We start from the raw sequence: 16,124 nt of genomic DNA, 5'->3' as shown, positions 1-16,124 counted from the left end.
TATATTTGTTGTTTGATTTTGTTCTTTGTCGTTTCTTGCAGTCTTTATAATAACAGCTCTCATTGCTCATTGGCTTTCTAATGTTGCCTTAATTACTTCACTAATTGATTTGAGTTGGAAGCACTTTTTTATTTATACACCAATTATCTTTGGACAAAATCTGAACTTTTGAAAGTTCTCTACGTATTCCTCGTAAATAATTAAGTTAATGTGGATGAGTGGTGTCGGAATATTATTTTAAAATTGCACATTACCGAGCCTCTTTGTTGTAGTTTTAACATGTTGGCCATCTTGGTTATGCGTCGACTTTTGAACTTTTGTTGCCACATGTCCACAGCTTCAATTTTCCTTTTGAGTTTACTAAAAAAATTATTTTTGTGGCCTGACATTTTTTTGGGGAAGGAGTCTGGTTATTAATTCTTTCTTCCACGTTTTTTTCCGCGATGGTCCTAAAATTTCCTAAAGCTTTTCCTTTCTGATATTATACGACACTTTTATCTTGTAGTTGTGAGCTCTATCTATGATTCTGTGCTCCACATTTTCGATAGGCGCTCTAACGTTCAGATTTAATTTTTCAATGACTGTCGTTTTACTTCTTATCACCAGCAGGGTTTATAGTTGTTTCCGAACTTACTTTTAGCCTCAGGTTTTTTCATTACTAATTATGTGTCGCTGGACATGTTGATTTTTTCTGCCTGTATCTGAAAAAAAATGTATACTGAAAAATGGCAAATCATTCGATTGAATCTTTTTTTGTTCATTTTATTCATTCATTTTGTTCATTCATCCTGTTATTCATTCATCCTGTTTCTGCTTTTATTCATTTTATCCTGTTTCTATTTTATTCATTCATCCTGTTTCTGCTTTTAACTTTTTGAACCACTCTTTTGGTAGACAAATGCCGTAACATTTGTCTACCTTGCCTTTCGACATTAGGAAAACAATGATCGAGCATGAAACCTTCGAACTAAAAAAATTTGCAGCTTTCTAATTGGCTTTGCAAGGATAGTACCATTTTGAACGGTACCGTCAAAAGCTCTTCATGAGTGCCCACGGCTGATCAGAGCGGACTTATATAAAAAGAAATGGATAGCTTAAATGACTATATGACCATGTGAGCTCAGCTTAAGATCGTGTAGATAACCAATTTGATCCAGATTTTGTTAAAGTAAACTTAATTCACAAAAGAATACTTTTGAAAAAAAGCAACTAAAACCTTTCCTCAGAATAAGTGCTTCGTAGAAAATTAGTTCCAATCTGATTTTCAACTTTGAGGTTTTTTGCAGAGCTTTGCGCAGATGTACCTCAGAATAAAATAGAAAATGATTATGGTGATCTTTACACACCAAATGTTTCTTGTTCCTATGTTTAAAGAATTATGTTATAGTTGTACATTTCGTTAACCAACAAAATTTTAGATGAAGTTTTTATTTCGATTGAACTGTGTTTCTTTCAAATATCAAACATAGAAATTGCCAAGAAAAAAATCTTTTCACTTTTTTGATTATTCGTACTCGAGCAGACAAGTGTTTTCTGAACTGTGGCGCTCTAAGTGAGCTAAACGTTTCGAAATCAAAAGCAGTAGAAAAAAAATGATTTTTAACAACTTTAATTAGAAGCCTTTAATTTAAAAACCTTAGCATACTGATCCGATTTGAATGGTGATTAGGTACAAGAAACATTTTGGGCACCAAATACTGAGATATGAAACTAAAAGTTGTCAAGAAATTGTTTAAAATTGCAAAAAAAATTTCATCTAAAGAACAAAACCAAGGAAATTGCGTGACATTAAACTCACAATCCTCGCCTCAACGTGATTGCTATGATAAGAATTTTTAACACGCAAGATATTTGACACAGAACGGTATAATTCAACTGAATGAAGATTGTCAAATTTTATGAAAAAATAACTATTTTAAAATAGCAGCCTTTGCAAAATCTTGAAAAAATAAATGGTTTGTTCGGAACAAACAATTTTTTCCCTTTCAGACAGTCGATCTTTTCTTAGAACTGTGATAATAATTTTTCTAATTAAATAAAAAATTTAAATTCTGATCTGAGATATGCTCCCACGTTTTTCCAAAAGGCAGCTGAGTGAATTTGTAAAACCATCAAAAAATAATCCAAAGTGAGCAAAACGAACAACAGTTTAGGCGAAACTTGCACAAATTCTGTGTTCTGCTTTATACAAAAAGCTTTGTTTATTTTTTTTTGTTAAATTGATTTCGAGGTGAAGGGAGCCTTAAGTATATCTACTTAAATCTATATCGATTTATGTAATACATTTAAGTAGTATACAAAAAAGCACGTAGTGTCACGGGGGACGTCGCCCCCGTGAAGAATCGTGCTGTGGTGGAATTTGTGAGGTCGAAAATTTTTTCTCTCAACTTTGCCGGAGGGACAAAAACTTGTAAAACTTTCTCAAATTTTTGGGGGACAAATATTTGTACAAATTTTTGTAAATTTCATTCGGTGAGAAAAAACAGGACAAAATAAATGCTCAATACTTCATGAAACGTTCCAAAAAAATACTGAAAAAGTGTTTGAAAGTGTGCGGTAAAGCAATTCATATACCAGGTTTAAACGACGGGAAAGTTAGAATCGATTTAAAAATTTTGTAATTTTTAGAGTAAAAATTCTTACTTTTGGACATTTTTATGCAAAAAACTTCCACAAAAAGCAATTTCATTATGCAAAAATTGTTTTGCATTGCGAATGACAACAATTGTGGGCCTGTAACGAGTCAGTCGAGTTTAAGCTTTATTACCGTCTTGCACGTGTTTTGACTCCTGTTGTTTTATTCTCTCAATTTTTGCCAAAAGTGTTCGGTGGGCAAAACTTATGATATTGCCAGCTATTTTGTGCAGGGGGATAAGAACTTGTAAAATTTTCTCAAATTTTTGGGGGACAAATAATTGTACAAATTTTTGTAAATTTCATTCGGTGAGAAACACTTGTGAAATTTTTGCCAAAAGTGTTCGGTGGGCAAAACATATGATATTGCCAGCTATTTTGTGCAGGGGGATAAGAACTTTTTAAAATTTCACAGTTTTCTGGAATTATTGAAAAACTTGTAAAAAAATTTGCAATCTCTGGGGGTCCATAAAGTTGATTTTAAAGTTTAAAAATTGTTAAACCCTTTTTTAGTCAGAAAGACTAATTATGGGTTTCTAAAAGATTTTTAACTGCCTTTTTTTCTTTGTTTCAATCACTTGATAAGTTTTATGTAATATATCGACAGTAAAACGAAATGGTGTCAATTTTTGATGGTTTTGGTCCAACATCTGCCTTGCCAGTTTTTTGACCAAATGTTATCCCAGATTAGTTATTGTGGGCAGATTAAAAAAACAATAAAACTTAATTGACAGGGCTCCAAATTGAGAATTATTGTGTCTGGTATGAAATTTGCAGCGTCAGAGGTGAAAAAAATGCAATTTTGAAGAGAATAAGGAAGAAATATAAGAATGAAACGGACAAAATAAATGCTCAATACTTAATGAAACGTTCCAAAAAAATACTGAAAAAGTGTTTGAAAGTGTGCGGTAAAGCAATTCATACACCAGGTTTAAACGACGGGAGAGTTAAATCGATTTAAAAATTTTGTGCTTTTTAGAGTAAAAATTCTTACTTTTGGACATTTTTATGCAAAAAGCTTCCACAAAAAGCAATTCCATTATGCAAAAATTGTTTTGCATTGCGAATGACAACAATTGTGGGCCTGTAACGAGTCAGTCGAGTTTAAGCTTTATTACCGTCTTGCACGTGTTTTAACACCTGTTGTTTTATTATTAAAGATAAGGTGTGGTCTCTTTTATTACCATAAGCAATTCAGATTTGGTCTCCTCAGCTTCTCTGATGGGTCAATCGAGTTTAAGCTTTATTACCGTCTTGCATATGTTTGAACACGTGTTGTTTTATTATCAAAGACAGGGTGTGGTTACAGATTTGAGTTGGTGTTTAAAAAGAATGTATTATGTCGTTGTCTCTGGATTAGTTTGTTTTTTATCACGATATATCGCGTTCTCAAAAACGATATTAGTTGCCTGTTTGAAAACATATGATAATACAGGAACCTATATAATGCTAATATGATAATACAGGAGCCTATATGATAATACAGGAGCCTATAACGGAGACAACCAATTTCGTTTCAACCAAAAACTCACTCTCTCTATGCTCGAATTGGAGCAATTAAGATAAAATACTGATGGTATCAGAACAATAGCTCTCTCAAAGTTTATGGAGGAGCACAGTAGCTCTGGCAAGAGGAAATTTCAGCCTGGTTCCAGTGTAGAAACGAATGGTCGAAGTCGTAGCTGCAGATTCAAAAAAAATGAAAAATGCATCAGAGAGTCATAAAGAGAATGAGATAGCAAAATAAAATGGTTGCAGCAATGCCTGAACGTACACCTGAAAGTTTTCGACAATTCCATAAACATTTTCGATATTTTATAAGTAATAGTGAGCCTCAATTTGATTCTAATCTAACAAAAAACATTGCATACAGCCAGCACAAAAACGAAAATCTTTGCAATATAAAACAATTTCTATACCATGTCATTGCTGCTGTTGATCAGCTACCACAGTCCTTCAAGGACACTTCTTCTAAACCATATGCACTACCATGTCTCTTCACTTGTTTTCAAGTGCTCATTCGGGGGTCTTCTCACTTAATGCAGTATGGCGAAAAGATGGGAAAACTTCAAGAGGCAGTCAATTACAACGACTAGCACAATCTAATTGTTTCAATTTCGAAGAAAAAATTACCAAATGTCAACCTGATAATGACACAGGATGTTCCAACTCAAACTGACTTTTTGCCTGCTTGCGTGATTGGTCAATTTTATAGTATTTATAATAGTGGTATGTACGATGCGCTTTCCAAAATGCTTGATATATTAAATTCCGGCTATAGTTGTTCGCATGGTGATAAAAGTTTGATTTTGATAAATTTTAATATGGAATTAAAATCTTTTAACTAAAATTTGGATTCTTTTGTTGTAATTGAAGAAAGAGTTGAACAGAAAAGATAAATAAAATATGTTGGAGCATATGATTAGCAAAGCGTAGCACATGATTATCGTTCATATTGAACATCAAAGGATATTCGTATCTAAACATCACATGCGCAATATAAATGCAAAAAAGTCCACACAGAGTTTTGAGGTTTGATTTTGAATTGGCCTTAGTTTGAGTATTTGAAGTACTTCATTGTAAAATCGTTCCAGGTAGCAGTACAAAAATTGCTTGTTTTGTATCGGGATTCCAAGCGGATCTGCCAAATAAACTTTGTTTTCGTGAAACAAAAGAACCATCCAATGACTTCCTGCATTTTGCGACGGTGAAGCATTGACTATGATAAATCGTTCTCTTGTTAGCTTTGAAAATTTGCCTTTTGCAGAAACTCCACAAAAACTCTATTTTTCAAATGACTCCATTTTCCCAACAGATAGCGTTTTTCATCACTATCCATTGGTGTTTTTTTGGTGATAATTGAGTTTTTTGTCACCTTTTGTTCCGAATTAACATGAAATGTTGAGCTTCTTTCACCGAGAAATAGAATTTCCACGTTGGCTGCCAATGCTCCGTCAACTATAAGATGAACTGAAATTGAGCAATTTGTAAGTTCCGGATGAACGAAATCATGAGAAGCCTCTTGCGTTGAATTTAAGTCCAAGGCTAAGACAACTTGATCGGGATAATTGTCGAAAGTTATCCCGTGCCCACTTTGTCACAAAATCCATGGCTTTCAGGGTATTAAAGTAAATGCGTTGGTTAAAATTTGTTGAGACCGGAGTTCCAACAATAGGTTGGCCATTTCTATAAACAGCAATTTGGCTCAAATTAAATTTCCGGTAGTGAATTGGGTTAGTGCGATGAGTTCCGAGGTATGCTTGACTTGTTGCCATTGCAATTACCATACGTCGCACTGGTTTTTTTGAAAAAATATTCTCATGGCTCCAATTTTTTATTCCAGTTGTGGCTAAAAAAAGGGCAATATTTCTGTATATTGATACACTTCAGTCGTTTTTAGTAGAGTTTTCTCAATTGCCGTCAAAACATGATCCGCTATTGTCATTTTGCTGTCATTAACTTGATCCGCTAGTGTCATTGCATTTTACAGATTAGCTTTATTTTCTTTAACTTTGTAATGTTTCTTGGACGCGGAAATCATTCGTAGATCCTCTAAATGAAATTCGCAAAGTGATACCACTAAGTAAGTGTTCATCACAAGTTAAAAGGTCACGCGTCGGCTTTCGAATAAAAGAAGTTTCCTGGGTTTTGGCTACAAAAACATTTCTGGCCGCTACGTCCTCCGCGATACCGTCGGGGCCGTTATTTTTAGCTGGCTCCTCCTCTTAATAACATCCCTGACAAACTAGTCATGTGTTTTTTGCAGCTTTTCCTGGTGAAAATCCCGGTTCAATGAATGCTTTGTGCACATAGTTTCCGTTTGAGTTGGAAATTTCAACAGCATTAGCAGATAAAGTGCACTCTGAAAAAAAGAATGTAGTGCGTTGTTGCTTAAGTATGGCGCGTCTATGTTTGCAGCGTCAGTGCTTGTCCTTAAGTCACCGTGTATGTTTCGGGAAATTTTACATTTAATTTCAAGGAGAAGTTTTGTAAATCTATGAAGATGTTCCTGTCACCCAAAAAATCAAACTCAAGCATTAAACCGTCCGGGGAATATGATGGTCCAAAACTTTGAGTAAAAGCATTGTCAAAAGTAATAAGCAGAGGCTGTTCTTCAAACAAGTCCAGTGTGGTGTGCTTTGCCTCCGCGGGCAGTAAATTAGTAACCATTTTGAACTTTAGAAAGGAAATTTGACCGACCTCTAGTCAAAGGCTTCTTGATTTTGATGTTTTTGACGAATGCCTTGATTTTTGCAGTTGGTTTTGAATTTACGCATTTTCCCTGATTTTGAACTGCACACTTTTTTCCTTAGAGTTTTTTGCGAAGTCGACTTATTGACTGTTTTGGAGATTTATTCTTTGTAACTACCTCTACTAGCTCAGGAGCTGCTTGAACAGTTATTTCACGTCCAATCTTTTTGGCTACTGGCCAAAAAAAATTTCTTGCAATCGGCAATGCGGCCCTGCCAATACCTGCTGCTAAGGCCACAAAACCACTTCCTCGTTGACGATAGTGTTCTGCTGAAAAGTATGGTGAAACTGACTGCTGTTGATAGTAGGCTTCCATCTAGCGAATGGAACTAATTGACCAGTTTCGGTCCGCAATTGAAAGTCAATTGACTGGAATTTTTTTTATAAAAAAATTTTGTATTCCAAGTTGCCGAGAACAATTCTGTGTGTTGGCTCTATTTCGCAGGGACTACTGTTTTTCAGCCGTTGTTTTGAATCAATGACTCAAATAAGAGGAGCTTTAGTATCACCTACGTATTGATATTCAATTATGGTAAAGTAATTAAAAACCAGTTTCCTACCCGCAGACAAGGCGGAAGGATAATCACCGACAAAAGTTTTCTCTTCGTCATCTGCCATGGTCAGATTTTCAAAAAACTCCAACATCTTGTATAAAATATGATAACAAGACCCAATATGAAAACCGTTGAAACGTAGTATGCTGGGAATTTCGATATCCGGAAAAGAAGTTCTTTCGTTTTTACCAAAAAAGAGGAACAAAACTCCATTGATTTTGTTATATTGATAGTCAAAATGAGGTAAACTGGAAGTTGTTTTTTATGGATCTCAAAAGGTGGTCAATGTTTCCATAGGAACCAATTCCAATTATACGTCTTTCTCGTCCGTATGATCTAGAGACAGCATCAAATGGAAAATTTTTTCATAAAACTTAGGGCCTTCAGATGAAAATATATTTAGATCGTGTTTGTTCACTGCATTTATATTTGCCGGGAAAATAAATTGATTTATTGCAAGTCGCCAGTCCCCCTCCTAATTAATTTATTCATTGAAATAACTTTTGAATGAGGACAACTTGTTTTGAGGAAAGATAATCATAGAGGCTGATGAAACTAAGTGAACCGTGATTTCATTCATGTTTTTCTATTTCACTACCATTAACGCTAACTTTGTCTAACTCTAATTCATAAAATTTCTCTTTGACTGGCTCCCGAGATGCGTCAATGAGACTATAGGTAGGGGGATTTGTTTTAGGTATATCGTAAATCTCAAAAACGTCGTTGGTAAATGTTTACTTAAATCCTTTTCTAAAAGGGAGATCCGCTTTTGATATTCGCCCAAAGTCTGCAACGTAAAACTTTTGTCGACGAACTAGTGATGCTGACGCATTAAAAATTAGTGATAGGAATTAAGGAACGTCTTTCTTGGTTATTTTATTTGGCGCCAATTTCGTTACCCTGTTGACTCTAGAGCTAATGGTTTGTACAAAGCTCTGCAAATGATTAATATACGAGTATCTCCATTTGCCCTTTAGGTATTTTTATATCAAATACTTGAGCGATCTTATATTCTTTCCGCAATTGCGAATATTGTCTCGACAAAGTTTTATGAACTTCAATTTCATTTTTCCGACACAAAGTGGTGAAAGAGCCCTTAAATTTTGTTCCAGCATCTACCCACACTTTTTTAGATCGCTTGTTTTTTAATATTTTTTTGAATGCATCGGGTTTTGTTAAGGCGTACTTTGATTTCAAGGTTTCGACACGTAGATAACGTGAGAGACAATCAACCGCAAGCAACAAGTATTTTATATCTTTGTTCTCCTTTGCTACCTTATCGATTGGAGCCAAGTCTAGCGACCAAATTTTGTTTATATCGTAGGCAATAACTTTAAGTGTTGGAAACCTTCTTAATTTGTCATGATTTTGTGGGCATTTTGCCCCCCAGAATTAATTTCACCTTACTTGGTTTCAAAATTGTGCTTTCTTCTAGTTTTCTCAGGCTTCCGTATGCTGCGGAACCTTTCGTATATTTTAGCTCAAGCAGTTTTTTCTCATTCATCGGAGGACTCCAAATTTTTCCCCTCCTCCTGAGTCCTGTCTTCCTTTGAAGTTTCGAAACCACTTCCGGCGTCTGACGATTCTTCTGTAAGTAACAGGCTGGTTTCTTTAAGCTTGATTCTTTTTGGCGAAATACTTTTCTTTTTCTTTTTTTTGTTTGGCAACTCTTTAAGTTTTTTTCCGGATCGCAATTTCAGCAATGCTGTTGATCACCAAATCCTCCGTTATGTTTAAAACCTCAAGAATCTTAAAAAAATCTGGATTCCTTAGTTTTTTTTAGTTTGTTGCTACAAATCAGAGAGAGAAACGGGAACATTTATTCCTGTCGCTGTTCCGTCAACAATGAAATCTTCTTTTTCGTCTGTGACAACTTTTTTTTCTCTTTAATGAGGTTAACTAATTTCTCCGTCATGATAAAATTTGCTGGCGGTAGCACGTTAAGATTTTGAAGAATTTTGTACGCATTTTTTTTGACAACTCAGTGGGATCAGTTGTTTCCCATGTATCCAAAATTTTCTGGTACTCTTTATCAGTGTTTTCATTTGGTCACATACGGTTCAAAAAGGAAAGTTGAGCACCGTTATGCTGAACACTTGGATGATTTAGAATTTGTGAGGAAAATGGTTGCTCTTTCAAAAACTGATTTTTTGGAATCAAAAAAATTCCTCCGTAGTTGAAATGGTTTAACTCAATTGGATGAAACAAAATTAAATAATGAGTTGAATCAGTTCGAAACCGGTTGTTTTTAGTAAAAGCGCTCGTGGTTTATCCATTGTTATCTTTTTCCTGAGAAAACTTTCAATTATGTGTCTTTATTTTTCTAAGTCTCTTACTTCCACTCTAACCTGACCCAGTAAAACATTGTGAAGACATTCACATAAAACCAGTAAAACACCACTATCACAACTACGTACATGCTTCCTTAACTGTTTTGGTTGCAAATGCACCATTTGCCTCAGCATAGAAAAATTTTTCTCTTTAATTATTTAGAGGAGTTGTTTCTGCTTTATCAGGTGGAAGATAGAGCACCGTAGAACCTGGCTCGGTATCATTTGAACAGTATCGTAAACAATCAGAATCTTTTGGATCAAGATCGATAGGCAAATGCCCAAACGATTCTTCCGTTGCCAATTGATAGCAATGTTTCTAAAATTTTGAAGGGTTTTCTGCTTGCCTAAAATTTCTTCGCACGAGTCGTCAATTATCATAAGAAAGTTTTCAAGGTTATTTAGAAATTCTAAATTGGCATACTTTTTGAAAATAACTTTTTGAAAATAAAACTTTTGAACATATTTGTTGCATTTCCGATTATAAAATTATAATGTGGTTAAATTTTGGGTAAAATGTGTCTCCACTCAACATTTTGAAAATTGAATCTTATTTGCCACAGCCTGGAGGTCGTAAAACGGCCGTGAAGACCCAATCTTTCGTAGATATAATTTTATTCATAGTCTTGGATTTGCTAAAAGTATCAACTAAACTTGACAATATGGATATCCAAACTGATGTTTCTTCGCAATTTGATTTTAACACGGTTAATTTAACAATACAAAGTGATATTAGCAGTAATATAACTAATATTTGCTCAAAGAATACAATTTATGACCATGGCAAAGTTGTTTGGTTACAAAATTTCCAAGATTGATTCAACATTATTTTCCTCTACAACAGCGTCAACTTGATCAACTGTTACTCCCTCCATCTCAACAAAAAATGAATCTTGTTAAAAGAGTATAACTTGGATATCAGTTCACATAAAACAACTCATAGCAATTGAAGTCAGTTAGAAAGTCTTTCATAAGAACCATTAAGTAATCAGAGAGTCTCTCAGTTTTGTCACAATGAACAATTTTGTGTACTCTTTCTTCTTCAAAAAGTGTTGAATCTCTTTTGGCAGTGAATGATTGTTTTTGTCTATTAATTCACCAACCAGGTGCTTCGACATCGGTAAGACTTTCGGAGGACAGACTCTGGGTTGAGGTTTTGACATTCTGCTTTCTCCACTGAAGGTACAATATAAAATACTAAGTGAGAGATTGAGCAAATTTGATCTGCAGTTAGCAACAATTTAACTTTTCTCTATAAAAACTGGTTTCCTGTTTCTGCGGTTTCATCTTTGGAATTTGAAAGACTCAGATTGCCATCCCCCGTAATCAAGGCACAAATTTTTGAACTCGCTGGCTGGGGTGCATTCACTTTCGTCGATTCCTTTCTCATTGGTTAACCAGTTGAAATGGAAAATGACTTTTTCTTTTGCACAATGTTTGTTAAAGTTGTTTTTACCCTTTGAATGACTTTCAAAATTGTGTGTCAAATATTTCACAGATATGGATGGACACTCAAGTGGATTCAGATCATTAACATAGTATTCAAGCAACTCTGACAAAAAATTAACTTTCTCCGTTCTCTTAGCGTAGAATATTGCACCCGGATTCCGCAAGCGAACGCTTTGAATTATTTGTTTTAGTCAAATATAGGGATACTTTCCTCTGTCCCCATCAATACCGTGCAAGTTTTCACTCAACCAACTGAAAGGTTGCTTTTGTTGAGTTGTTAACTCACTAATACTTGTTGGTGGTGAAAAGACACGCAGTCAAGGTAGACCTCTGTACAAATTCCAAACTCTTTAACAAAAATTTTTTTTCTGTGACCAAATCCTTCGACGTCTAACACAAGCGTTTTGCTGCTCAGCGTTCTAATAAATGAAAAATTGACGTGTGAGAAATCTTTATATATAAGACAACAAATATTCCCGACAGATGCCCGCTAAAACAGTTGCTGCTTCACGGAAGCATATAAGAAGAACTAGGTCCTTGCTTATGTGTTTCGTATGTGAAACCACGTGCGTCGTGTAAAATAGCGTGCAAACGTAAAATTTCTGATACTTTTAGATACTTGTCGTGAGACGAATTGTCGATGCCAATAAGGTCTTCATACGGACGCAAGTTCAGAGCAATATCTTGATCAAAGCAGTCTAACTCAATAAAGTATTCACTATCTGGCAGCAAATAGTTTAATTTTACTGATTTTTCTGGATAAGATGTGGAAATGGTATTTCTCGTGAATGTTTTTTAAACAGTTTCTACAAACAACTGATTGATCAAAACGCATGCCAAGTCTTTTTCTTTGCTCATCAAACAGCAACCCAAGAAAATTTCTAATGGTTTTCTCTGAACAATCTCAACTTTTATTTAGAGGGATTGCTTCTGCTTTATCAGATGGAAGATGGCACACTGTAGGACCTGTCTCGTTTTTATTTGAACAGTATTGTAAACGGTAAACTATCAGAATCTTTGGATCAAGATCGATAAGCAAGTACCCTAACGACTTTTTCGTTGCCAATTGATAGCAATGTTTTAAAAATTTGGAAGGATTAACTGCTTGCCTAAAATTTCGACTTTTTGAATATTGAGGGCTATTTTGAACAAAATTATATTTGTTGTGTTCAAATCTATTGTACGAGAACACTTGGTCTGCTGATAAAGATTGTGTTTTATTTAAATAACATTATTGTTTTTATAACGCCCTGCAGTGTGCAACTTAACAAATTCTTTGTCGCTAAAAATTTCAACGCACGAGTTGTCGATTATCAAAAGACAGTTTTCAAGGTTATTTAGAAATTCTAAATTGGCATACTTTTTGAAAATAACTCTTTTTGAAAATAAAACTTTTGAAAGTTTTTGTTGCATTTCCGGTTACAAAAATATAATGTGGTTAAATTTTGGGTAAAATGTGTTTCTACTCAACATTTTGAAAATTGACTCTTATTTTCCACAACCTGAAGGTCGTAAAACGGCCGTGAAGACCCTATCTTTCGTAGATATAAATTAATTCATAGTCTTGGATTTGCTAAAAGGTATCAACTAAACTTGACAATATGGATATCCAAATTGATGTTTCTTCGCAATTTGATTTTAACACGGTTAATTTAACAAAACAAAGTGATATTAGCAGTAATATAACAAACATTTGCTCAAAAAATACGACATCTGACCTTGGCAAGTTGTTTGGTTGCAAAGTTTCTAATTTTAAATCAAAATAATTTTCCTCTACAACAGCGTAAACTTGATCAAATGTTACTCCTCCGTCTCAACACAAAATGAAACTTGTTAAAGGAGTATAACTTGATTATCAATTTACATAAAACAACTCAAAGCAATTGAAGTCAGTTAGAAAATCTTTCATGTGAACCATTAAGTAATCAGGGAGTCTCTAAGTTTTGTCATAATTAACAATTTTGTGTACTCTTTCTTCCTTCACCAAATGTTGAATATTTTTTGGCATTGAAGGATCGTTTTTGTCTATTTATTCACCAACCGGGTGCTTCGAAATCAGTAAGAGTTTTGGAGGACAGACTCTGGGTTGAGGTTTTGACATCCTGCTTTCTCCACTGAAGAAAAGGTAAAATATAATATACTAAATGAGTGAATGAGCAAATTTGATCCGCAGTCAGCAACAATTTAACTTTTTTCTGTAAAAACTGGTTTCTTGTTTCTTCGTCTCGTCTATGGACATTGAAAGACTCAGACTGCCGTCCCCCGTAATCACGGCACAAATTTTTGAACTCGCTGGCAGGGGTGCATTCCCTTTCGTCGATTCCTCTCTCATTGGTTAACCAGTTGAAATGGAAAATAACTTTTTCTTTTGCACAATGTTTGTTAAAGTTGTTTTTACCCTTTGAATGAGCTTCAAAATTTTGTATCAAATAGTTCACAGATATCGAAGGTAACTCAATTGAATTCAGATCATTAACATAGCATTCAAGCAACTCTGAAAAAAAAATTAACTTTCTCCGTTCCCTTAGCGTAGAATATTGCACCCGGATTCCGCAAGCGAACTCCTTAATTTTTTTGTGTGAGATAAATATAGCGATAATTTATTCTGTACCAATCAATACCGTGCAACTTTTTTCTCAAGCAACTGAATGATTGCTTTTGTTGAGTTGTTAACTCACTATAACTTGTTGGTGGTAAAAATGACACGCAGTCAAGGTAGTCCTCATTACAATTTCCGAACTTTTTAAAATTCTTTTTCTTTGACCAAATCCTACAATGTCTAACACAACCGTTTTGTTGCTCAGCGTTCTAATAAGTGAAAAATTGACGTGTGAGAAATCTTTATATATAAGCCAACAAATATTGCCGACACATGCCCGCTCAAACAGTTGCTGCTTCACGGAAGCATATAAGAAGAATCAGGTCCTTGCTTATATGTTTCGTATGTGAAACCACGTGAGTCGTGTAAAATAGCGTGCAAACGTAAAATTTATGATACCTTTAGATACTTGTCGAGAAACGATTGTCGATGCCAATTAGACCTTCATACGGACGCAACTTCAGAGCAATATCTTGATCTAAGCAGTCTAACTCACTAAAGTATTCACTCTCTGCCAGCAAATAGTTTAATCTTACTAATTTTTCAGGATAAGATGTGGAAATGGATCAGCATTTCTCGTGAATTCTTTTCAAACAGCTTCTACAAACAACTGATTGATCAAAACGCGTATCAAGTCTTTTTTTGCTCATCAAACAGCAACCCAACAAAATTTCTAATGGTTTTCTCTTATAAATCTAAACCATTTTTTATTAACAATCCTTAAGCAACTAGGAAATAAACTTTTGTCATTCTAATTATGGCGACATTCTAATTTATCGAGTTTAGAATTTTATAATCTTAACCACTAAGAATCTATAGCCGCAATGCTAACTGCATGTTATTTTTGTTTGACCACGAATTTTTCAATTGGTAATTATAATACGTAGAACAACGCAGCTTTCATATACTTTCTGTAGTCAATATCCTTTCGTCTTACTAGATCTAAATTTAAATTTCAAAATTTGTTGCTTTCTGATTGGCTATGATCAAAAACCAAATATAGCCAACTATTAAACTCTACGTGACAAGTATAGAGACAAGTAGGACACCTAAACATGTAAAAAAAACAATCCAACACAAATAATTATTTCTCTCATTTCTTACATACTGTTTGATTGCTCATGAAATCCCAATTTTTGCCCTACAACAATTTTAAAATTGTTTGCAAACTCTTTTCACAGTCTTCTTCGTTTTCTTTTTCTCTTTCTTTGATATTGCTGACAATCTAATTATTCTTAAAATGTCACTTCAAATTGCAACCACAAAGTGGAAAAAACTATTATAGCACAGTTTATATAGGTTGATACTCAATTCTTTCATTTTGGAACAAACTGATTTATCTTTTGATTATAAAGAAAAATCTTACTAAAAGTTTCAACTATTTGAAAAACTACCAAAACCATTTATTAACTGCAAACTTCACTTCAAAGTTTGAACATGTCTTTGGAGGCAATTATTCTGAAAGAAGGAGCCAATCCCGATGTGAGATTAATAGCATATGAAACATACAAAAAAGAAAAAGCCGAGATTCTTAAACAAGAGTTTGGGGAGAATGAGTGGATTACAATTATCCACATGGCGCTACCAACTGTAATTTTTGACTACATGCATTTTTACAGATTTATAAAAGCGCTGATGAACGTAGCCCAGTGCACGATCGCTCATGTTACCGGCTAGTTAAGAGAAATTGTTTTCAACTCAGAGATGACAGATCAAAATGTGGGGAAAGTTCTTTATGACTATGATATCAAAAAGATTCCTCTATACAAAAGTCAGGAGAGCTATTGGAGTGACATAGAGTTTATAGATAGTTTTTGTCGGACTCCAACCATCCCCGAAAGTCAAGACGTTACAACTCAACCAAATTGTCCTCTACCAGACTCAACGCCAAAACCCTTAACTCCCGAGGTAGTGGAAGTTTCCATAATTGCCAGCATGAGGCGCCGCCATTGAGCCTGTGCTTTCCTCCAAAGAAAAGAAAACTTGATATCAACTTCTAAAACTCAATTTAAAGACATTGTTTCTTTTGTTTCTGAAATCTTCTAGTGTGAAAATCATTTTGTTAGTGTCTTTTGTTCCGTGTTAAATAGCGTAATTTTCTTTCAATTTTTTGTCTCAACGCACGTCTTTCCACTTGAAATTGAATTGCTGCTTCCAGTGTAGTTTTCGTTTATGCACTGTAAACAGTCTACATATTCAATTGAGCATGCGATATCATGATAAAAATCAAAAGTAATCTTGAGACGATGACATACTACTTTCTTTTTAAACACAACTTCAAGCTTGTGACCAAATCTTGTCTTTGAT

Source organism: Convolutriloba macropyga, chromosome 9 (genome assembly GCF_964194025.1).
Source record: "Convolutriloba macropyga chromosome 9, txConMacr16.3, whole genome shotgun sequence".
In the NCBI taxonomy this organism is placed as follows: domain Eukaryota; kingdom Metazoa; phylum Xenacoelomorpha; order Acoela; family Convolutidae; genus Convolutriloba; species Convolutriloba macropyga.
The sequence above is the reverse complement of the archived record's forward strand: the minus strand, read 5'-3'. Positions refer to the sequence as shown.